General features: G+C 44.0%; 1 protein-coding gene across 7 annotated transcripts in view; it reads left to right on the forward strand.

Annotated features, from left to right (window-relative positions):
• The window catches only part of LOC106579405 (cyclin-dependent kinase 14), a 215,627-nt gene that overhangs the window by 29,985 nt on the left and 160,463 nt on the right, over nt 1-25,179 (forward strand). Inside the window, exon 1 of one of the 7 annotated variants that reach the window (XM_045701631.1) lies at nt 10,716-11,337. The exons of 5 other annotated variants lie outside the window; for them this stretch is intronic. The gene's annotated coding sequence lies outside the window, so the exon portion shown is untranslated. Of the gene's footprint in view, nt 1-10,715; nt 11,338-25,179 lie in introns of those variants that run through there. One more of the 7 variants, XM_014159287.2, reaches the window with a different exon arrangement.

Here is a 25,179-nt window from a genome sequence, read left to right on the forward strand (position 1 = left end):
TTTATGTCACTCCCTTTGGTTCCTTCCCCAGGCATATTGTTTCTGTATGTGTTTCATGTCGGTGCACTGTTAGTGTTTCTTGTTTTGTTCATGCTCGTTTATTTATTACATTTATTCACTCCCTGAACTTGCTTCCCGATTCTCAGCGTACATCGTTGCAACTTTCTGAAAGCACTGTAGCACCTTTTCTTTTAAGATTTTAGGTGCGCGATTCTCACAGTTCTATATGTAAGCGGTACCGGAGCACCAAGTCTAGGACCAAAAGGCTCCTTACAGTTTTTCCCAATTGCTAAGACACAATTTTGCAAACTAGGCTGGTTTTATCAAAATACTTAACACAATTCACAAAACCACACACCCAAACTGCAAAATACCTCATAGATCCTGCAAAATGAAGCACTGCAACCAAAACTACATATAGCATTATCAATATCAAACGTTTGCACGAAATGGCACACACTTCATTCATATTACCAGATTTTTGTCTAACCAACTACACACTGTTGGGCATAATGAAAAGCACTCTCATCTTTAGTATGCTTTGCCATAATTCTAAAATAGTTCAAATTGTAGAAAATTCTTCGATGCACAGAAATATTTGCAGATACACATGCTGTTGAAACATTTTATTTTTTATTTTTCACCAAACAACTCAGTGCAACATGTGCACAGCAGATATATTTACATTGACTGAACAAAAATATGCTCACAAAAAAACAGTAAACTGAGAAAAAAAATATATAGAAAAAAAAAAGAGGCAAGAAAAATAATTAGGCAGCATCTTGCGGCACAGATGGGTCTGGCCACAACGCCTCGTCCACATCACAGGCAATATCTTCCCTTGCCAGACATCGAGGAAAGAAGCACCTTGAGTGCTTCCATCCCTGAATCGCACCCACATCAATCTCATCACATGCCTCTTCCATAGCCTGCACAAGAGGCATGCGCACAAAGGGCTGCCGGTCGTATACCTTCCACCACCATGCCGAAAGTAACTATTCTATGGGGTTCAGAAATGGTGAGTATGGTGGGAGGTATTGCACGAGAAATGGTGGGGGGTCAGCAAACCAGTTTTGGACTGGGGCTGCACGATGAAAGCTCATGTTGTCCCATACTACAACGTACCGGGTTCTTTGATGGTCTGCATCATTCATACGCTCTGGTGGTATGAGAATGTTGTGGAGTCTGTCCAGAAATGTGAGAATATGGGCTGTGTTGTATGGTCCAAGGTTGGCATGACGGTGGAGGACACCATGCGTATTGGAGATGGCAGCGCACATTGTGATGTTTCCACCACGTTGACCAGGAACATCTATAATGGCTCTGTGGCCAATGACGTTTCTCCCCCTTCTTCTGGTCTTTGCTAGGTTGAACCCAGCCTCATCTATAAAGATGAACTCATGTGGATTTGCATGAGCATCCATTTCCAGTACTCCCTGAAAACAAAGAACAAAAGCAGTCAATATGGAGTTATCCAGTACACTGGGAAACAATGTTGCGTGTAGTGTACTGCAGTCAATATTGTACTTACATCCACATATGCTCGTCTTACCTCTTTGTTTCTCTGAGAGTTTCTCTCAAACGGCACCTTATAAAGTTGTTTCATTATGATTTGGTTTCGCTTGAGAATGTGAGCCAATGTGAACAGACTGACTCGTTGAATGTTGTTGAATAGGGTGTTGTCTTGGATGATGTGGCTTTGAATTTCTTGTAATCTGATTTCATTATTTTCCAAAACCAAGTTTACAATGGCAGCTTCCTGTACCCCGGTGAACATTTGGCCCCTTCCTCCACCATGGTTGCATCTCTCAGTCCTTTAGAAAAACAAAAAAACAAAAATATAGGGCTTGGACAATGCAGCCTGAAGATATTTCCTCCACAGTAGAGTAAATTCTACAGGAAATTTGTGCAGTTAGTGTATGACATCAGCCATTCATGAAGTTAACAGGTGTCACCCAACTGATACACTATGACATGGGGTGTACTATATAGTGTGAAAGAAATGTTGGTTACATACCTGTACTCCAGTCTAAATGTCCGGATGACACAGGCGACAGTAAAACGGCTCAAGTTGGGCTGCACTCTCTGTGCAGCCTCTCGCATTGTCAGCCCATGGTTGATGACATGATCAACTAAGGTTGCTCTGATTTCATTTGAAAGTTGTTGTCTTCTTTGGCCATGAACTCCTCTACCAGCTCTACCCCTACCTCTCACTCTTCCTCCCCCTCTCATTCTCCCCCTCCCTCTTCCTCTTCCTCTCTCTGCAACGGCTTCCATTGTTGTTGTAAAACAAAACGTGCTCACCTGTGGTCTTTTCATAATGCTTACTTCCTGATTGAAGTGGTAACAATTAACCATTGAGGTGTTTGGCCAGGTGGCACATGTATTGGCCAATTAGCTCATGTAGTGTCATTTTGAATGGCAGTGTTTTGAAATGACAAACATGTGACTTTATGTCAGATTGTTTTGTCTTATGCAGAGAACCGTGTGCAGTGCATTTAAAAAGTGCCATTTTGAATTGCAAAATGTGTGTAAAGCAGAAAATGTGTTTAGACTTTTGTAGACCTGAGAAGAGGTTTTGCTCTCTGTGTGTCAGTTTAAATAATTGTGCTGTGCATGTCATTTTAGTGTGTTAGCAATTGGAAAAAACTGTAACAGCTTCTACCCCCATGCCATAAAACTGCTGAACAATTAATCAAATGGCCACCTGGACTATTTACATTGACCCCCCCCCATACTACTACTCGTTGTTTATTATCTATCCATAGTCACTTTACAAATGATCTCGACTAACCTGTACCCCCACACATTGACTAGGTACCGGTACCCGCTGTACATAGCCTCGTTATTATGTAATTTTCTTGTGTTACTTTTGGATATAATACAATTTTTTTACTTTATTAAAGTAAATATTTTCTTAATTCTATTTCTTGAACTGCATTTTGGTTAAGGGCTTGTAAGTAAGCATTTCACCTGTTGTATTCGGCGCATGTGACAAATACAATTTCATTTGATTGCAATTAGATACTGTGATTTGATGTTCACAAAATATTGCTTACTACATGTCTGCTGCAGAGAGACAAGAGAGAGCCATGAGACAATGTTTTTCAAACAGTCAAGGAAATACAAGTGCTGAAAACATGTTGGCTCACTATTTAAAAATAATGTTTTTGGTGCAGGTACAGCCCTAGCTAACACTACTTACAGTCACAATAAAAAATAATACATTTTCAGAGAGTGGCAAGAGGATCAATAATTAAACAACTTCGGGACACACACGTGACTTGAATGATGCAAATCATGTTCCACTTACAAATAAAACAAGCATGAAATTCAAATTAACAAGTACCCCATGTCGTTTTGCAAGATTTAAACCTCAGTAACAGTTAAACATTTAATTTGAGAGGTGTTTCATCTGTTACGTGTCAAGTCTCGAAATCAGACATTAGCAAATGCACGTGGCGTACAGTATAATTAGGCACGCCTCTCCATTCTTTTGTATTCAATTGTACAAACTCCAAACATATCGCAGTGCGTGTCGGGATTGGACTTCACTCTGAAACCTGCAGCCTTGCTGGATTGGTCAAAGTGGCTAAAGGAGGGTCTAATTAGCCCCTATCTACACCCTCGATCATTTTCACTCCCTCAGCTTTCACACTTGTGAGGGGATGAGGGTGATTTGGGATTCAGCCAGGGTCTTACTGCAGTGTCCGACCCCTCCTCTGTCTGTGTGTGTAGTTGTTGGTGATTAGATGTTGAGCAGCAGCTGGTGTCTATATTAAACCCTCTAATTAACTCTGAACGACGGCAGCAGCAGGTTAGTCCGACTCGTTCGGATCACACACATGCAATGCACACACACACACACACACACACACACACACACACACACACACACACACACACACACACACAGTCAGATGTAATTATGGAGGATATGTGCTGATTCCCATAACTAACTACTCTTCTGCTCCGGGAAAACATGCCAAATGAACCAAACTGTAAATGTCAAAGTCTGAATTATTAATCACTGCAGCAACACATGCTGTTATGACTGCACAATGCTGCATAAATGGACGTTTAATGGACATTTTAGTCAGTCACAAACATAATCAGATGTGATGGGTGTTTTCGAATGCAGGGAGGACGTTCTTCTGCATTGAGATCAAAGAATTCTCTAGAACACTCTGAAGATGCAGTCCCATCCATGGATACACTATACTGACATAGTATGTTGCAATTTGGCTGCAGATCACCTCCTCATTCATACAGTACTGTAGTTTCCACATCCTACTGAATGGAGGAATGGATTTATGGAAATCTCCTCACTCTCTGGAAAGCTGGCAAAAGCTGCTTTGTTGACAGCCCTGCTTGGCTGAAATGGAGTGGTAACAAAGGCTGTCTTTCTTCCTCTGTAGCTCTGTCGCTATCTCTGTGAGGCTGTGACCTCCTCTTATCTAACGCCCGATAAGGAACTTTGTCATTCAACAGTTTACCAGCCCGCCTACCAGCCAGAAAAGGGGATGGAAGAGTTGTTTTCTTTCTCTCCATTGAAGATATTTAGTGTTGCTTTCTACTTCACTTTGATAACAGCAGAAAAAAAATAAGATTTTACATTTACCATTCCTCGGTCTTACAAATGATCTGTGACAAGACTGTAGTGTTTTTTGCTTAATAACTCTTATTTTAGTAAAGATTATATACGGTCTCAACAGAGGGCTAGCTATTGGCTTCATTAGATGGACTGGCTGAACAGAGACTAGGGCCTCTGAGATTATATCACTCCCATGCTTTATGATGTCATTTCCTGCCCTGATGAGAATGGGAGAGGAGAGGACTTACCCTTCTGTGTCTGAGCCCAACATTACATAGAGCTGTATCACAGTTGGACTAAGGATGAATGAATGGCCTGAGATGAATCTCTCTCTCTCTCAGCAGTTAAATCTTTGTTTGAATGGAAACTGGCCAATTAATTAGTCAATCATTGTTCTAAACCTTTCTGACCCTGTGGTAGAGCATGATGTCATCCTAGTGGTATGTTCCAATGCCCCGTCCCTGTTACTCCAGTTCGAGATTCACATCTTGAGAACAGAGATTCTCTCTTAATGGTACTGGATGAGACTGATGATTGTCAGATTCTGTGTGGACAATGCTCTGATTGAATAGGACTCTAGTCTATAATGGAGGTACCAATAGTACAGAGAAGGGTTCATATGTTTCTGAGGCATTGCTTTAATATTGCATGTCTTTCCACTTAATAGTTTCTCTTGATATTGGCAGTTGTGGCACATTCTTGTTTGATAGTGTTAATCAATGCACTGCTCCTCTGACTGTGCTGATCTTATCTCACCTGTTGGTGAGTCATTGCCATCTACTGGTCACATGATGCTCTGAGTTCATTTAAAGTTTATTTGTAGTTTTGTCTCGTCGTGTTGTGGTCATTCACAGTACCAATCTGTCCCTTCTGTCTTTGGAGCAACAATCACTAGTCAGCAAGGTAGACAGCAGTTAAGACCATATCTAACTTGAAAGGTAGAGTCCGCTGTCATTTGACTTTCTGCTGAAAGTGCTCCTAATAATAGGCTTAGGTCTCTTTTCTCTCAGCAGTCTGAAATGCCAAGTTTATTCACCCTTCATTTGAAACCATCTTCCTGCAAATTACTACTCCACTCTCACTTTAGAAATCCATCCAGCCAGTCGACTTGATAAACTCAGCACCACCACTCAGAACCACGTAATGTTCCATTGTTACAAAGGAGGATCCTCTCTGAAGTCATACATAGCCCCATATCCCTAAACTTCTAGTGAACCTCAACCTCAGTGATTCTCCTCTCTCCTCCGGGTCCATCTGAAGGCAGTATGAAGCAGGGTCATCCCAAGGCCAATCCACTGTTAGATGTCTTTCTCTAGCCCTATGGCTCTATGGCTCCCAGACTTCTCCTCTTTGTGGATGATGCTAGCTCAGCTACCATCTCTCTGAGAGTTCATCTGTGCTCCTGTAGCCGCTGGACCGCATCCCAAATGGCCCTCTATTCCATATGCAAATTACTACTTCTGACCAGGGACCATAGGGTTCTGGTCAAAAGTAGTGCACTATGTAGGGAATAGGGTCCCATTTAGGACACAGCGTTGTACCCAGAGCTGCTCAGTGATGAATAGAATAGGGATTATAGCTCTTCTTCTTTCAATTCAGCCAGCGCTGACTCCGAAGCAGAGTCTTATTCATGTCGCTGGGATTGCAGTTATCAGCCTGAGTGATTTGCATTTTAGTCAGCAACAAAGCCACAAAGCTTCAGGGTGATTCCTCACAAGCAAACAGACAGACAAGACAGGCCAACTGATGAGCTATTTGTCCATTCCCGCTATTAAGAAGTAATTGTGTGAAGACCACGTCCCCTTAGGCCCCGAGGCTACAGGTGTTGTTTCATTAATCAGCCTTCAATTAATTGCAACGCTGAGCTGTGGAGGCAATCAGCAGGATTTCCAATAAGCAGTGTTGTGCTTAGTGGTGTTGTGGCGGCTGGGTGTGTTATGTCTTGGTGTTTGTGATTGGGTCTCTTCTATTGATCTGATGCTGCCTGGGCCCAGAGGTGGAGGACACAGAGGAGAGAGGAGCAGAATAACAATGACAGGCCTGATGGATCGAGAGAGAGAGAGAGGGAGGGAAGAGGGAGGGAGGGTAAGAGAGAGAGAGAGAGAGAGAGAGAGAGAGAGAGAGAGAATGGAGTCTGTCTTCTGGAGGAGAGCCAGGGGTGTGTCACCAGCATCCTAATGCAGAAGGGGGAGGGAGGTGGAGGAGAGGGGAGGAACAGATGTGCTATCTGAGTTCAAGAGGACTATCACTGCACACACACTTGTTTTTTCTATCCTCGTGGGGACCAAACATTTATTTCCATTCAAAATCCTATTTTCCCTAACCCGTAACCCAAAGCATAAACCCAACTCCTAACCCTAATTCTAACCCTAAACCTAACCCCTAAACTTAAAATAGCCTTTGTCCTCATGGGGATGTGGGAAATGTCCGCATTAAGGAGAATTTCCCTTGTTTTACTATCCTTGTGGGGATGAGGATAGACCAAGACCACACACACACACACACACACCAAAACAAACAGTTGGACTGAGAAAAGCACCAGCTGTGTGGTGGTTTAGTTTGTCTTGTGTAGGATGTTGCTGTACCTCATCATGGCTGATGTGAAGTGGATATGGGGTTTCTGCTGTGTTATATGCTTTTGCCCTTGGAGAACTGTCTCCTTCCTCAGAGAAGTAAATCAGTCAGGGATCGGAATGCTCTGATTGGCCTTATTCTGTTACAGGGGGAGGAGTCTAAAATATGGACCTATTCACTGTGTATGTTTGAAATATATAGGTACTCCCTTATTCTCACTGTATAAATACTAATGATTTCACTGTATGAATACAGCATCACAGTCAGGCCGGCTCTAAGATGAAATATACTGTGTATGGTGCCCAGGCAGGGCTAAGCCAATTATAGCAGGCAGTGTGATGCAAATGTGATGTTCACTGGCAGTGTGAACACAGTGAGCTGGTTTTAATGGCCTTCCTAATGGCTAGTAGGCCTGTTTCTTTCATCTCATCTGTCTACAAAGTTGGCCAACGGAAGTTGAACTCTAGAATGATCATATCTGTGCATATGTGAAGTCAGCCATTTTAGTACCTGTCCTTCCCTGTCAATGAAACATGAATGACCACCGAGATGCATCAGCCTGTAGGCAAACAATACAAGGTTATACTGTCTCTGTGCTATCTATGCTTTAATACGTTAGCTTATGTGTCACTGCCACATTGCTTTACTGCTATTTCATTTGACTTTGTTATTTGCTAAGTTTTTATTACTAAGGAGTTTTCTAATGATATGGACTCGGATGTTAATTCCCCATTTTATTTTTATTTTACCCTTTTGTACTGTGTGAGGAAGTCCAGCCCAGGGAGTGTGGTGTCTTCTCTCTGTCATCTCATGGTCCAGAAACATGAATGCATCCCGTTATAAGGCAGAAGTTTGGGCTATTTGCAACTGAAAGCCGTCTCGGTACAAAAGCCCTGTGATCCTAAATGACACGGCCTGTGATTCAGTAGCTTGTTTCATTAGACTTCCAAATGAGACAAATTGCCTTGTCACTCTGGAGCGCGAGGAACAGTACACAAAGAAATGCTTCACTTGTCTTAATTCAGTAGCTGTTAACTTACATCGGTAATCTTAACCCAGGCGGTTTGAAGAGATCTGTACCAAACAATATACACAGTGAATATATTCAGTTTGGAGGGGAGTTTAGAAGGGGGAAGTGAGGCTGTTATTGGTGTCTCTAGTATTTTATAAGAAGCATGATGATTTAAACTGAAATAACATATTTAGTACCATCCAAAAGGGTTAGAAAAATAGCAAGCGGCACCTACTGCATAGGATATATTAGTACTATAGTATATCAGCAGTATGTAGCTTTTCATTGTCTTTAATGATGACACCACAGTCCAACCACTTCACCTCCATTTCCTCCACCACCTGTTGATTGATACTTAACCACATTGTCCTTCCTTGATGTGACTGATGTGTTTCAGTAATGTTATCTGGTGGTTGGTTAGGATGCTAGTGTTCAGCTGTCTGATATGGAGAGAGTGTTATTACATTACCCTTGTCCTGATGGATGGGAGGACGGAGGGAGAGAGTGATTGAAACGCGACCCCCCTGGCCCTGTAACCTGAGAAAGATAAACTCTCTCTCTCTCAGCCCTGAAACCCTGAAAACAAGGGAACATATACAGACAACACATGAGAGAGAGAGGCAGAGAGAGGGAGAGAGAGGCAGAGAGAGGTAGTGCGAGGTAGTGCGAGTGGATGGGAGTAAGGAAGTCATCTGTCAAGATGAGTTATGATGCATGGCAGGGATGGGAGGGAGTAATGATGATTGGAGGACTTGTAGGGTTGCTGTAGACTCCAGTGGATATACAGATTGCTTTTCTCCTCTGGGAGCCCAGCTGTGTGAAGGGGGGAGTATGAGAGGAGAGGAGAGAGGGATGGATGGATGGATAGCAGTAGTGGTGAATGGTGAAAGGCTGAAGGGCATGCCGTGTCAGCGCAGATGGAGGGATGGAAAGGATGGATGACAGGAGAGAAAAGGGCAGGCCAGAGGGCAATGCTACTGTGTTGCTCCCAGTCAGATGAATCTCTCTCTCTGGTCTATCAGCCCCCCGCTGTGTCTCTAGCCCCACTTCCTCTCACTTCCTCTCCCTTTAACCCCCCTTTCATCATCATCATTACACAGGCCCTCAGCCATACCCATTCCCTCTCTCTCTCTCCCTCTCAGCTGGTGGTCCTTCTGGTTCCCTGTGTGTGTGTGTGTGTGTGTGTGTGTGTGTGTGTGTGTGTGTGTGTGTGTGTGTGTGTGTGTGTGTGTGTGTGTGTGTGTGTGTGTGTGTGTGTGTGTGTGTGTGTTTGTAGCAGGCAGGGTGTCCTGTGTGTCCTGAATAATACATGACCCAGTGCCCTCTTGGATTCTCCACCCATGCACTAGCACCCTCCAATACTGCCAGCAAACATCCCTCAGTGTGTGTGTGCATGCATCTGTGTTTTGAATGAAGCCTATAGTTAGTTCAGGCAGCTTATTGCTCCTGTCAGGGGATGTCTGGTAGGATATCCTCAGTTGTTATGTGGATATATGTACAATAACAGACAACCAGCTCGCTTGAACTGGATGTCAGCCGCACCAATATGTCGTAAGAAACACTGTTTGATTGACAATCGGAGTCAGCTTGCAGGTGCCCGGCCCTGTCACAAGGTGTTAGATGCTACGGGAAGCCCCACCGGCCAAACCCACCCCTACCCTGGACGGCGCTGAACCAATTGTGCGCCGTCGTCCTATGGGGCTCCCGGTCACGACCCGTTGTGGCACAGCCTGGGATCGAACCGCAGGCTTTTGACCGCTGCGCCACCCAGGACCCCTTTTACCGATTAATATTCTATTAGGATGCTAAGTGTTTCCTGAATTATATTCTATGATTGCCAGGGTAGAATGCCCATTTGTTAGCCTCGAGATATACCATTGTTAATGTGGATTTCACGCTTTTCTGCCTGATATCAGGTATGTTAGTGAAGAGCCTCCACAACACAATGGACACACTCTGGTTCCTATGGCAACACACCTGTCAGTCAGGGCATGAGATGGAGAGAAAGAAAATTATAGGTAGAGGAGGAGAGAGAGAGGAAGAGAGCAGGACTGATAATAAGAAAGTGAGAGAGGGAGAGAAATGTTACTCTACCTGTGGTTTGTGGTGTGCTATGTGACAGGGTCATGATGTTGGCGTTTTCACAAATTGCGCTGTCACAGTGGAAGATAATTCATTGACCTCTATACCCTATCTGAATGACACACACACACACACACACACACACACACACACACACACACACACACACACACACACACACACACACACTACTTCCATATGAAAAATTGAAGAGACAATATCAGATGAATGTATTCTGTATGTAATATGCTGTGAGAGATAGTTGACTCTCTGCTCCCATGCAGTGTAAATAAGCAGAGAGGCTAAACCCTGACAGCACTTAAGGAGTGTCTCCCCATGCATCTCTCCTCTGATTGTTGTTGATGCTTCTCATCCAGGGCTAGATTAATGGATGCAGGCTGGCAGGGTATGGCAAGGGTTTCATATTTCATCTAAGTGCTGCAGACTAAGTGTGTACTGTACTGTGCTATACAGGGAGAAGAGAGAGAGATAGAGGAGAGATATACACAATCGATAGTGTTTGAGCCCCGTCTCTCCCTGTTGCCAACCCCAGCTCAGTGCACGCATGGTCTAACCCAGCTACACTGCTACACTGCTATTGCTAATGCTGCAGACACTGCTGCTGCTGCTGCCACAGTCTGCTTCCTCAAACTCCACCGGCCGCACCATCTCTCATCGCTAAACGGGGGCCGCCGGCGCTCCAGGATCGCTGACATGGACACAGGAGAACCCCTCAGCCATCTGCTGCGTCACAGCCTGTCTCCTAACGCACCTCTCGTCTCAAATCACAACACATCATCTCTCTCCGCTCAGCGCCCGGGAGGATTGTGACGCGTCAGTCTGCCACTTCCCCCCCTCCAGTTTCACTCCCCCCTGTGTTGTAGTACAATCTCCTCGTTTCCAACCTGCCAGGGCTAGCGGGAGAGAGAGGAAGAGAGAGAGAGAGCAAGGGATAGAGAGGGAGATGTTTTGAGTTTGTTAGCATGGAAATGAGAGGAGAGTGATTGGTGTTAGTGGTGCGGTGTGTTTCGTCTGCTCTCCAGAGAATCCCAGGTGAGCTGTGTCCTGCTATAAGGTAAGAAGACAAACTGATTACTGATGATTTTTCCTCCTCCTCCTCCTCCCCAAATCCCTAGTTCCCTCTCTCCCTTCATCGCTCTCTTGCGGTAGAGCAGTGCGTGCAGGCTTGTGTGTGTGTGTGGCTCAGCCGGAATAGTCTTCCCCAGACACATCACACACATGCTGTACAGTACATTAGATGGGCATGTTTACCATTTACCATCTAGGGCATGTATAGAAATAGACGGAGTAGCAGCAGTGCTGTGGGTGTGCGTGTGTGTGCGTGGTGTGTGTGCGTGTGTGTGCGTGTGTGTGTGTGTGTGTGTGTGTGTGTGTGTGTGTGTGTGTGTGTGTGTGTGTGTGTGTGTGTGTGTGTGTGTGTACCATGATGAGCTCACATGCTAGCTCCACGCAGGCCCACCTGAGACTATCTGTGTGTGATAGTGATTAGGGAGGATGTGACGAGGTTATGTAGACGCAGGGGGGAGGGGTTGTGTGGGGAACACGGTGGGCTGACTCTGGAACTCTGGAAAGCCTCATCTGCAGTTTCTATACAGGTTCTTTATGTTGCATTCATTCAGCAAGCACAAACGAGAGCATCTTTAGTCTTCTTTCTTCCTCTCTGTCTCTCGCCTCCTACCTCCCTCCCTCCCTCCTTCCCTCCATCAGGACTAAAGGGTATGTTTCCATTGTTGTGCTGCGAGGTGCTGATGTTTGCCCGTCTAAATGGCTACTCTGTAGCAGTGTTTGCTGCTCACATGTCACACTGGTCTGAGTGTCCGTCAGACCGGCGATCTGCATAAGCTCTGCTTCCACCCCGAGGGAGGACACTCTCCCATCTGTGTTAATGCCTCACAGAACCCTACTGAGGCAGAGAGGCTTTGCCTTGGGCTTTTCTGCAGGGCCATACGACACAACGTACATTCTTATCTTTCTAAGGAGATGGGAGAAGAGAAATGAACAGAAACAAGCAGACAACAGAAACGCAGCAGCAGTACTCCTCCATGGCTCGATGGTTTATCCTGTTGATGGGCGATCGATATAATAAATATCAATTTCAAAAGTATCTATCTCGGTTCAACCAGACTAAACCATCGAGCCATGGAGGGGGGTTGCTGCTGCTTTTCTCTTCCCTCTTCTCCTTAGAAAGACCAGAAGAGAACAGGGACTGATTTCAGAAAGAGAGTGATGAGGACAAAAAGGGAGGGAAAGCGATGAGGGAAATAAGAGAGGAGTGGATGAGACAGTCAAGTGGTTAGGGGACGGAGGAAGAGGGGAAGAAGGCAGAGAGGCCTAAGGAGGAGTGACTGGGTCTACACGCTTAGAGAAAAGGGGATCCAAAAGGGTTCTACCTGGAACCAAACAGGTTCTTCAAAGGGCCTCTATGCAGAGAGCCGAATAACCATTTTAGAACCAGAGAGCACCTTTTTTTCTAAGAGTGTAGGGCCCAAGTTGAAGTGGTGCTCTTTTGGTCGTGAGTTATGAGGAGGCCATTGTCTGGGTTCAAACCTGAGCCCTTTACACTTCCTGTAATGTACAGAGTCTCATCTGCTATGAAGCCAGATTTAGACTGTTTGATCTTCCAGATCAGGTGTAGGCAACGCTGTTGCTGGAGTGCTGCAGATACTGCAGGATTTTTTCCCCCAACTAGGCACCACACTGAGCTACTAAGTTAATTGATCAGTTCAGCGATTGCCTCAATTCAACCCACCTGTCCTACCTGCAGCGCTCCAGGACCAGGGTTGCCTACCCCCTGTTCCAGATATTGATCTATCATGTATGCTGCCTCTCCGCTTTACCCTTCCCGGTGGTATATTTGCATATCTTGCTAGTAATCTCATTATGTAAGTGTTCTGTTTAGGTCAGATCCATTTCTATAGAGAACAATGGTAGCCTTAGTACTATGATAATGATTCAGAATATGGAGACTGTAGGCTCCATTGAAGTGATAACCATTGATGAATTTACTATAAACCCATTGAATGATTATGTATTTCTATGGTGCTAAGCTACTATGAGAGAGGAGAAGAGAAGGGTCACTTCAACCTGGTGTGATAAATACTACAGCACTTATCTGTCTGGGGGCAGTAGCCTATGCATTCATTCATCTCTGATTCACTGCTACTTTCATAAAAGGAGGGACATATGTCTGAATCGTCATGGAGACGAGTTTCTAATGGCTTCATAGTTTACTCTCTATATTTTGTTATACATATTTAGTGGTTCACACACAACAGCTGTTTTAGTTGGAGTGGTATGTGTCATAGTAAATGGGGATCATTTACTGTAGGAAGACCAACCACTTGCGTCCAGTAGAAAAGCATGGAATGAACCATTAACTGATACAACTGTATTGGTATCAGTGCATCACCGGACTACTGCTACACTTGCTGAAGTTCAAATGCCCACTAAACCCACCTTACCTACTGCAAAGACCCACCCAATCCACCCCACCTTGTTCAAAGCCAACCTATCCTCACTTGCCATTCAGAAGACTGTCTGTTTCTGGCTCTGCAGGACTAAAGCCAAGCCAAGCCACTCTACAGAATGAGAAGACTCCCTCTAGGTGGCCGGCCTCCCAGTCCCTCCCTCTCGTCTGGAGACAGACGTAAATCTATCTTATTATTCCTCTAACAATAATGTCTTCAGACAAGCCCAGCCTAGCCCAGCCTAGCCCAGCCTAGCCCAGCCTAGCCCAGCGCTGAACCTCTTACAGTAGTGTCAGTAAGGCTGAACCTAAGCCAACAGTCATTCTGTCCTGGACCAAAACCTCAACAGAAACACATTCTGTCAGACACTACATCCAACACTTCAACACTCCTAAATAGAGGGGAGGTTTCAAAACCTCAACAGAAACACATTCTGTCAGACACTACATCCAACACTTCAACACTCCTAAATAGAGGGGAGGTTTCAAAACCTCAACAGAAACACATTCTGTCAGACACTACATCCAACACTTCAACACTCCTAAATAGAGGGGAGGTTTCAAAACCTCAACAGAAACACATTCTGTCAGATACTACATCCAACACTTCAACACTCCTAAATAGAGGGGAGGTTTTAGTTGTGACATGTTACGTCTAGTGGATTAGATCACCTTGTTCTACTTATTGATCCATTGTTGGCCTCCTCTCCTTGTTCTGGTTGGCTCTGAACAGTGAGATTTGAACTAATAGCTGAGCTGGGTTGCTGGCATTGGTCGAGAGTAGGGAGAGATCCCCACTGGAGTTAGTAAGTGTCAGAGCGATTGGTCTGAGTGACCCTGCGTGCTTCTGGCTCCTTAGGCTGGAAGTGCCTGCCAATTTACTCATTAATATGTCAGAGTTTTTTATCCTCCATCTTCATCCAAATCAGAGCCAAGTTGTCTCGGTACTAATCAGAGGGAGGAGGTGGAGGTGAGGCCTGGGCCTCTGGTCGGCTGGCTGGATGGTTAGCTGACTGACTGGCTGGATGGCTGGCTCTAGATGGACGAAGGGTTGTACAACTCACACAAACTATAGATACCTGTGGGAGAGATGGATGGAATGGATGGAAGGTTTGAGGGACAGAGGGATTGAGGTACAGAGGTATGGACGGATGGAGGAATGTAGGATGGAAGAACAGAGGGATTAAGGCATGGAGGGACAGGTCAGGACACAGTTCTGTTTTGTGGACAGCTGTAAAGGGTCCGGTTTGCTCTATTTTAATTAGGGTTTTATTCTAGTCAGGCTTATTAACCAATGATTTATACATTAGATGTCTGATGGGGGCACTGTGTTGAAGCCATCTTGCCTCCATCTTGGCACTCCCTCACTGTTGTAAAAAAATATTTTGGAAGTTATAAAAATACATTTATTAATGTCTACATTTGTTTTTGCCACATTTATTCTATTACAGACACCTTAATAAATAAACAAAATACTTCAATACATGTAATTTAGTCCTTGAAATATTTAATTGAAATACTGTAGAACTCCATTCCTATGGAGAACTGCTCCTACTGGGGAGTGCCAATATGGCCGACCGGTGGCTTCAAAGCCTCTCAATGGCCATTACATAGCATTCGGCAATCCAGGATTTATGTACATCATTCTTATCAACACAGCTGTGTGCAAAGATACTGTAGCTAATGTAAGTGGATTGGGGAGAAAATGTAGAATATCACCTACCTTTCCCAAAGCCTAACCCAATGCCCAGTCTTACTGTATCTGAACCTCTTTTCCCCATCCGCTAACTCTAGCCCAGCCTCATCTTGTATCTCTATAGAGGGCTACAGCTACTTTCCTCTCTGGGAGATGGTTTGAAACCACAGCAACATCTTCTATTCCAATAACTCAACAGTGCTACGATCAGTTTCTAGCAAAACCCATTTTACATAAATAACTTATTGTGAATAATAAACCCAATATATACAGTCATTGTAACGAACACAGCTCCTCTGGCTATGAGCAGTCACTGTGATGTAACGAACACAGATCCTCTGGCTATGAGCAGTCACTGTGATGTAATGAACACAGCTCCTCTGGCTATGAGCAGTCACTGTGATGTAACGAACACAGGTCCTCTGGCTATGAGCAGTCACTGTGTTGTAACGAACACAGATCCTCTGGCTATGAGCAGTCACTGTGTTGTAACGAACACAGCTCCTCTGGCTATGAGCAGTCACTGTGATGTAACGAACACAGATCCTCTGGCTATGAGCAGTCACTGTGTTGTAACGAACACAGCTCCTCTGGCTATGACCAGTCACTGTGATGTAACGAACACAGATCCTCTGGCTATGAGCAGTCACTGTGTTGTAACGAACACAGCTCCTCTGGCTATGAGCAGTCACTGTGATGTAACGAACACAGCTCCTCTGGCTATGAGCAGTCACTGTGTTGTAACGAACACAGATCCTCTGGCTATGAGCAGTCACTGTGATGTAATGAACACAGCTCCTCTGGCTATGAGCAGTCACTGTGATGTAATGAACACAGCTCAGTGAGCAGTCACTGTGATGTAATGAACACAGCTCCTCTGGCTATGAGCAGTCACTGTGTTGTAACGAACACAGCTCAGTGAGCAGTCACTGTGATGTAACGAACACAGGTCCTCTGGCTATGAGCAGTCACTGTGTTGTAACGAACACAGCTCAGTGAGCAGTCACTGTGATGTAACGAACAGAGCTCAGTGAGCAGTCACTGTGATGTAATGAACACAGCTCCTCTGGCTATGAGCAGTCACTGTGATGTAACGAACACAGCTCAGTGAGCAGTCACTGTGATGTAACGAACACAGCTCAGTGAGCAGTCACTGTGATGTAATGAACACAGCTCCTCTGGCTATGAGCAGTCACTGTGATGTAATGAACACAGCTCCTCTGGCTATGAGCAGTCACTGTGATGTAACGAACACAGCTCCTCTGGCTATAAGCAGTCACTGTGTTGTAACGAACACAGCTCCTCTGGCTATGAGCAGTCACTGTGATGTAACGAACACAGCTCCTCTGGCTATGAGCAGTCACTGTGTTGTAACGAACACAGCTCAGTGAGCAGTCACTGTGATGTAACGAACACAGCTCCTCTGGCTATAAGCAGTCACTGTGTTGTAATGAACACAGCTCCTCTGGCTATGAGCAGTCACTGTGTTGTAACGAACACAGCTCCTTTGGCTATGAGCAGTCACTGTGTTGTAACGAACACAGCTCCTCTGGCTATGAGCAGTCACTGTGATGTAATGAACACAGCTCCTCTGGCTATGAGCAGTCACTGTGTTGTAACGAACACAGCTCCTCTGGCTATGAGCAGTCACTGTGTTGTAACGAACACAGCTCCTCTGGCTATGAGCAGTCACTGTGATGTAATGAACACAGCTCCTCTGGCTATGAGCAGTCACTGTGTTGTAACGAACACAGCTCCTCTGGCTATGAGCAGTCACTGTGTTGTAACGAACACAGCTCCTCTGGCTATGACCAGTCACTGTGATGTAACGAACACAGATCCTCTGGCTATGAGCAGTCACTGTGTTGTAACGAACACAGCTCCTCTGGCTATGAGCAGTCACTGTGATGTAATGAACACAGCTCCTCTGGCTATGAGCAGTCACTGTGATGTAACGAACACAGATCCTCTGGCTATGAGCAGTCACTGTGTTGTAACGAACACAGCTCCTCTGGCTATGAGCAGTCACTGTGTTGTAACGAACACAGATCCTCTGGCTATGAGCAGTCACTGTGATGTAATGAACACAGCTCCTCTGGCTATGAGCAGTCACTGTGATGTAATGAACACAGCTCAGTGAGCAGTCACTGTGATGTAATGAACACAGCTCCTCTGGCTATGAGCAGTCACTGTGTTGTAACGAACACAGCTCAGTGAGCAGTCACTGTGATGTAACGAACACAGGTCCTCTGGCTATGAGCAGTCACTGTGTTGTAACGAACACAGCTCAGTGAGCAGTCACTGTGATGTAACGAACACAGCTCAGTGAGCAGTCACTGTGATGTAATGAACACAGCTCCTCTGGCTATGAGCAGTCACTGTGATGTAATGAACACAGCTCCTCTGGCTATGAGCAGTCACTGTGATGTAACGAACACAGCTCCTCTGGCTATAAGCAGTCACTGTGTTGTAACGAACACAGCTCCTCTGGCTATGAGCAGTCACTGTGATGTAACGAACACAGCTCCTCTGGCTATGAGCAGTCACTGTGTTGTAACGAACACAGCTCAGTGAGCAGTCACTGTGATGTAACGAACACAGCTCCTCTGGCTATAAGCAGTCACTGTGTTGTAATGAACACAGCTCCTCTGGCTATGAGCAGTCACTGTGTTGTAACGAACACAGCTCCTCTGGCTATGAGCAGTCACTGTGTTGTAACGAACACAGCTCCTCTGGCTATGAGCAGTCACTGTGATGTAATGAACACAGCTCCTCTGGCTATGAGCAGTCACTGTGTTGTAACGAACACAGCTCCTCTGGCTATGAGCAGTCACTGTGTTGTAACGAACACAGCTCCTCTGGCTATGAGCAGTCACTGTGATGTAATGAACACAGCTCCTCTGGCTATGAGCAGTCACTGTGTTGTAACGAACACAGCTCCTCTGGCTATGAGCAGTCACTGTGATGTAATGAACACAGCTCCTCTGGCTATGAGCAGTCACTGTGTTGTAACGAACACAGCTCCTCTGGCTATGAGCAGTCACTGTGATGTAATGAACACAGCTCCTCTGGCTATGAGCAGTCACTGTGTTGTAACGAACACAGCTCCTCTGGCTATGAGCAGTCACTGTGTTGTAACGAACACAGATCCTCTGGCTATGAGCAGTCACTGTGATGTAACGAACACAGCTCCTCTGGCTATGAGCAGTCACTGTGATGTAACGAACACAGCTCCTCTGGCTATGAGCAGTCACTGTGATGTAACGAACACAGCTCCTCTGGCTATGAGCAGTCACTGTGATGTAACGAACACAGCTCCTCTGGCTATGAGCAGTCACTGTGTTGTAACGAACACAGCTCCTCTGGCTATGAGCAGTCACTGTGATGTAATGAACACAGCTCCTCTGGCTATGAGCAGTCACTGTGATGTAACGAACACAGCTCCTCTGGCTATGAGCAGTCACTGTGTTGTAACGAACACAGCTCCTCTGGCTATGAGCAGTCACTGTGTTGTAACGAACACAGCTCCTCTGGCTATGAGCAGTCACTGTGATGTAATGAACACAGCTCCTCTGGCTATGAGCAGTCACTGTGATGTAACGAACACAGCTCCTCTGGCTATGAGCAGTCACTGTGATGTAACGAACACAGCTCCTCTGGCTATGAGCAGTCACTGTGATGTAACGAACACAGCTCCTCTGGCTATGAGCAGTCACTGTGTTGTAACGAACACAGCTCCTCTGGCTATGAGCAGTCACTGTGATGTAATGAACACAGCTCCTCTGGCTATGAGCAGTCACTGCGATGTAACGAACACAGCTCCTCTGGCTATAAGCAGTCACGGTGTGTTGTAACGAACACAGCTCCTCTGGCTATGAGCAGTCACTGTGTTGTAACGAACACAGCTCAGTGAGCAGTCACTGTGATGTAACGAACACAGCTCCTCTGGCTATGAGCAGTCACTGTGATGTAATGAACACAGGTCCTCTGGCTATGAGCAGTCACTGCGATGTAACGAACACAGCTCCTCTGGCTATGAGCAGTCACTGTGATGTAATGAACACAGGTCCTCTGGCTATGAGCAGTCACTGTGATGTAATGAACACAGGTCCTCTGGCTATGAGCAGTCACTGCGATGTAATGAACACAGCTCCTCTGGCTATGAGCAGTCACTGTGATGTAATGAACACAGGTCCTCCGGCTATGAGCAGTCACTGCGATGTCTGCTGCAGTGCTGCAGTGTTGTGTTGTTTTCTGAGACATGGTTTGTGTTATTTTCCAGAGGGTGTGTTTATCTCATGGCACTGCGTCTCTAATGATGGCCACAGATCTCGGACAAGGAACGAACGAGTGGTCCGTCTGCTCGGCTGTCTGAATATTTTATACAGCCATTGGTGTTAGTTAATTAGGAGTTGGTTGGGAAGTGAAACTCATCTCACTAAATATCTGTAGGCTAAGTTTATAAGTATGGAAACTCTCTCACAAAATATCTGAAGTCTCACATTGTAACATTATAATATGGTATAAGAGCTGTATTATATAATATAGGGCCAGAGCTAAACAGAGCAAAAAATTGCAATTTTTATTATATTTAATTATTATTAAGTTACCACAAAGTGCCACTTACAGTAATTTCAGGAAGCGCCTCTACCATTTACAGTAATTTCAGGAAGTGCTTCTTTACCACTTACAGTAATTTCAGAAAGTGCTTCTTTACCACTTACAGTAATTTCTTAACAGGTAAATACAAAGCATGTCTGCTCTCTCTACTGCTGTCTCTGAGACAGTGGCCTATAGCAACGGCAGGTAGAGTGTAGCCTGATCCACCTCTCACAGCCCATCTGACCTCATTGGAAGTGGGGATGAATGTCACACCTTCCTACATCCTTCCTCTTTCAGCCCATCCCTCATTGATCGCCGGTGCACTTCCACTCTCCCGATCTTAAGAACCGCCCTCCCTCCGTCCTCACACTGCTCTCTAATAGGCCCTACAGATATATACAGGCAGTGCCTTGAGGAGGTGGAGAAGGCTGAGAGGGGTGTCACATAACAAAGAAAGATGCGAGAGTGAGAAAGAGAGGGAGAGAAAGACTGCCTTCAAAGGATTGGCCTAGTTAGAGTCAGATGTACGCATCACACACATCATTCATTTACCATTCAGGAACACTGACAACAATAGCAACGAGCTCCAAATAGTGATGGAGAGAGGGTGAGGTGTTTTTTCCACTCTTTCTCCTATCGCCTCACAGCATCTCTGGCTACCATATTGTCCCTTTGTATCTGTGTGAAAAGGAAATTCACCTTTACACCGTTGCAGGAGGGTCGTGAATGAGGACTAAACCTCTCTGTTTTCTCTGGTCTGTCTGTCTGGGTAAGCATTACAGATAATAGGATAAGTAGTGATGATGGGAGGTTGGCTCTGCTAGTTTCTCTCTCTCGCTCTCTCTCTCTCTCTCTCTCTCTCGCTCTCTCTCTCTCTGTGGTTATTGTCCATCTCTCATACTAATGGCATCATCAGTAACTACTCTACTGTAGCCAGAGGCATTACCTTGGACCTCCCCTAGCACTACCGTACATTGTCTAATACAGTCTTCCCCAGATCTCCACTGTACATCTTCTAATATTCTCCTTAACACAGATTTCATTGTGTAACTGAACCACTACCGTACATTCTGTAATAATCTATCTAGCTTATATTGTAGTGCAACTAAACCACTACCGTACATTCTGTAATAATCTATCTAGCTTATAGTAGTGCAACTAAACCACTACCGTACATTCTGTAATAATCTATCTAGTTTATATTGTAGTGCAACTAAACCACTACCGTACATTCTGTGGTGGTTAATTTCTTTACTATCAAATGAGGAGAGACAAATTTATCACACAAGTCAGAGTTATACTTAAATTAAATCTTTATTCACTTATTAATAAGGGAGCAGGTCAAAACCACACACACATATAAAGTAGAGAGTGCTCTACGATACTGATGGCTGGTCGACGAATCACCCTCAGATGATTTGCTGAGAGCCCCGAGACAAAAGTACAAAGGTCTTTTATAGCCAAGATACACCCCTTTCAGTATACATGACGAACAACAGATGTGTGGAATGGGTCACAAGGTTAAGATTTGTATGAAAGATACTTATAATTAACAGCAGACAGTATCTGCTGTAAAAACTGTTTTCTTTGTGTAGAGACCAGCGTCTGGCCCTGGGGTCATCTCTCCTTGGTACCATATAGAACAGAAACATTAACTCATGCTCTGGAATGCGGTATCACCAAAGACATTGTAAATCTTCCAGAGGCCCATCCTCAGTAGAACACACACAGATGAGCATTCTAACAACCCCTTATTCTGTTGCATAAAACAACCTTTTGATGCATTAAAAGTATTATAACATAATCTTGCAATTTTGCTCTCACATTCCCCCATTTTGAGAGTCCTCTCAACTTAAAAGAAAATTACAAGATTTAAAAACATTCATTCATATATAGAAAATGCATACATTCTTCATAAAAGCATAAAAGCAATAACTCATTGCATGGATTCCTGCACGTGACCAGCTGCTATAGCACTGGCTCAGCCTCCTCCCAAGAAACTTAGCACTGTCTCCTATTTCAACATCCATCACATGAGATGCATACAGTTTATGAGATTCAAAGCTATATCTTCATAGACAGTGAAAATCACATATTTTATGCATAATGCAGTGCATGCAACAATGGAGTTCAATAAAATAAGCTTTAGTTATCTATCACACTCCAATGGATCAGCATGGTATGGTGGAAATAACTATTTCCTTCCCAGAAACTAAAATGAGCATATCTCTTTAGACAAATCCAGGTAGTGATGGTTTAAGTAAAATGTATTCAGTTAGTGCCTAATGAACATGACCCAAGACAAGCAACTCCTATTGTCACGACTTCTGCCGAAGTTGGTGCCTCTCCTTGTTCGGGCGGTGTTTGGCGGTCGACGTCGCCGGTTTTCTAGCCATCGCCGATACATTTTTCATTTTCCATTTGTTTTGTCTTGTTTTCCCACACACCTGGTTTTCATTTCCCTCATTATGTGTTGTGTATTTAAGCCTCTGTTCCCCCCATGTCTTTGTGTGGTATTGTTTGTTGTGCTTGTGCACATTTGTTTTACTGGTGCGCGTCGGGTTATTGTGCCCATATTTTGTATTTCTTATGCCGTTGGTTTTACTATTAAACTGCTCCAGCTATTACCGAGTTCTGCTTTCCTGCGTCCGACTTCCCTGCCACCAGTTACGCACCCCTTACACCTATAGTCTCTATGTGCCATTACCACCATAGCTGCTATAGTTCCTGAGTATTTTCACTATCATCAAAAACATAATTTGGTAATGGAAATAAGTCAAATAGATTAGGATCAGTTTCACTCTCCCCATTCACCAATCAATCCATCAGTTTTAAAAATCATTCAGTTTCCAAATCATAATCAAAACCCAATGAATTATCCAAACCAAATTTACAATGACATTGCTCAGTGATTTAAATTGGTCCTATCACTCAAAGTCAAAACCCTCAATTTTAACACACATCAACATTGGCAGAATGTACATTTATATTAACATACAGTATAATTATCCTATAATTATACTATTAACTTTCTTATCACGATTATAATACAGATCAGTATCTTAATGCATTCTTAATCTAAATTACTATACTTTGATGTAGTGTGTAGACCTCTACAATCAACCTGATACCACAAAAGTCTAAATCAATTTTCGGCACAGTCTTGTCCATTCGTCAACTAGTATACCAGCAACATAAGAGAAGTTTGGAACAGATTGTTCGCCATGCTCACCCCACATGGACTTCTGTCACACTCCTGAGAGAAAAGACATGAGAGAAAAACAGTTGATAGTTTAGATTGGATGTTGCATACAGGTTGCTGGCTCAGGACTCTTTTGGTAGAAGTGGTGCGGACAGGGCCATATTGAACGCCTTTGTCGCTTTTCTTCAGCCAGTTAGAGGGGGTTTTGAGGTACTTGTTCCAAATATCTCTTCCATGCATTAAGACACAGACTGATGTCACCTTTCATGATAACCTCAAGAGAGGAAAAATCTGAACAACAGTTCAGTTCAGTTAATTTTTGATTCAGGAAAGCATTAACTATATGATAAATTATTACCTTTACCAATTATTCTTAATACCAATGTCTTAAGATGTCAAAGAGAATAACAACACATTCTATTGAAACTATTTTTCAAATTGGCTTATACTCCTCATTACACTGTCAACTTCATCTCAGAGCCACAGGATCAGGAAGTTAGACCTATAACCCATTGGGTGTAATGGGTCCTAGGTGTAGCTGGTGTAGAGAGTCAGGCGCAGGACTGCAGATATGAGTAATCAAAGTACTTTTACTCAAAACGTCAAATATACAAAGTAACAAATACACGCACACCATGACAGACCGAAAATACAACAAACAATCACTCACAAAAACCATGGGGGAACAGAGGGTTAAATAATGAACCTGTAATTATGGGACTGAAATCAGGTGTGTAAAACAAAGACAAAACAAATGGAAAATGAAACGTGGATCGGCGGTGGCTAGAAGGCCGGTGACGTCGACCGCCGAACGCTGCCCGAACAAGGAGAGGGACCGACTTCGGCGGAAGTCGTGACATTGGGAGAAATCCCAACAATCCAGCAGACCTAATCTGGTGAGATTTGTATCAAAACAAAGCAGAACAAACAAAACAAACAACACAACAATACTGTACACTCCTTTACTTATCACTCAATATGTGTAAACTTCAATCCAAAACCTAACAGAGGACTGTTACCTCCCCCATTTTGACACATGACTCCCCATGTGAGTAATGTGTATAAAAAAACACTACTACTGGTCAAAAAATAAAACAAAATAGAATGAGAATCACTACCCTTAATAACTCCATAAAGAATTGTACACATACGGTCAAAGGATAATAGACTTAAGGCAGCCTACCCTTAGTCAAAGTCAACACCCTCTCCTTCTTCACATTGGTCCAAATGACAAATATGGCAAAGAACTTTAAACTTCATCCTAATTATCAATATTACAAATTGCCTTCAAATCAGTATTACAAATGACCTTAAATTCATTATCCAAATGGCTTTCCAATGAGGTTGATCAAAACACACTGGAAATTCAGGACAGATGTCGGAGGTCATACAAACACTTCAAAGAAGTGTTTGTTACTATATTAGACAAGTTGATGAAAAACAGTCAAACATTTCATACATGTCGTATCCTGGGTTTCCAGTACATTTCTTTATCAAAATAATTCACATGTTTAATTGAAACTCAGAAAAGAAAAACTTCAGAAAATGTCATGTGTGTGTGTATGCCCCTTTAAGATACCTTGGCAGTAAGACAAATGGAAAACTCACTAAATGCAAAGGAAATAGAACACACAAATCACATCCCTCTCTTAAGATACCTTGGCGCTAAGACAAATGGAAAACTCACTAACCCCAAAGGAAATAAAACACACAAATCACATCCCTCTCTTAACCTCCAAGCGTCCCACCTAGTCAACAGCCAGTGGAATCGCGTGGCGCGAAATACAAATACCTCATAAATGCTATAACTTCAATTTCTCAAACATATGACTATTTTACACCATTTTATAGATACACTTCTCCTGAATCGAACCACGTTGTCCGATTTCAAAAAGGCTTTACAGCGAAAGCAAAACATTAGATTATGTTA

Source organism: Salmo salar, chromosome ssa02 (assembly GCF_905237065.1).
Source record: "Salmo salar chromosome ssa02, Ssal_v3.1, whole genome shotgun sequence".
NCBI lineage: Eukaryota > Metazoa > Chordata > Actinopteri > Salmoniformes > Salmonidae > Salmo > Salmo salar.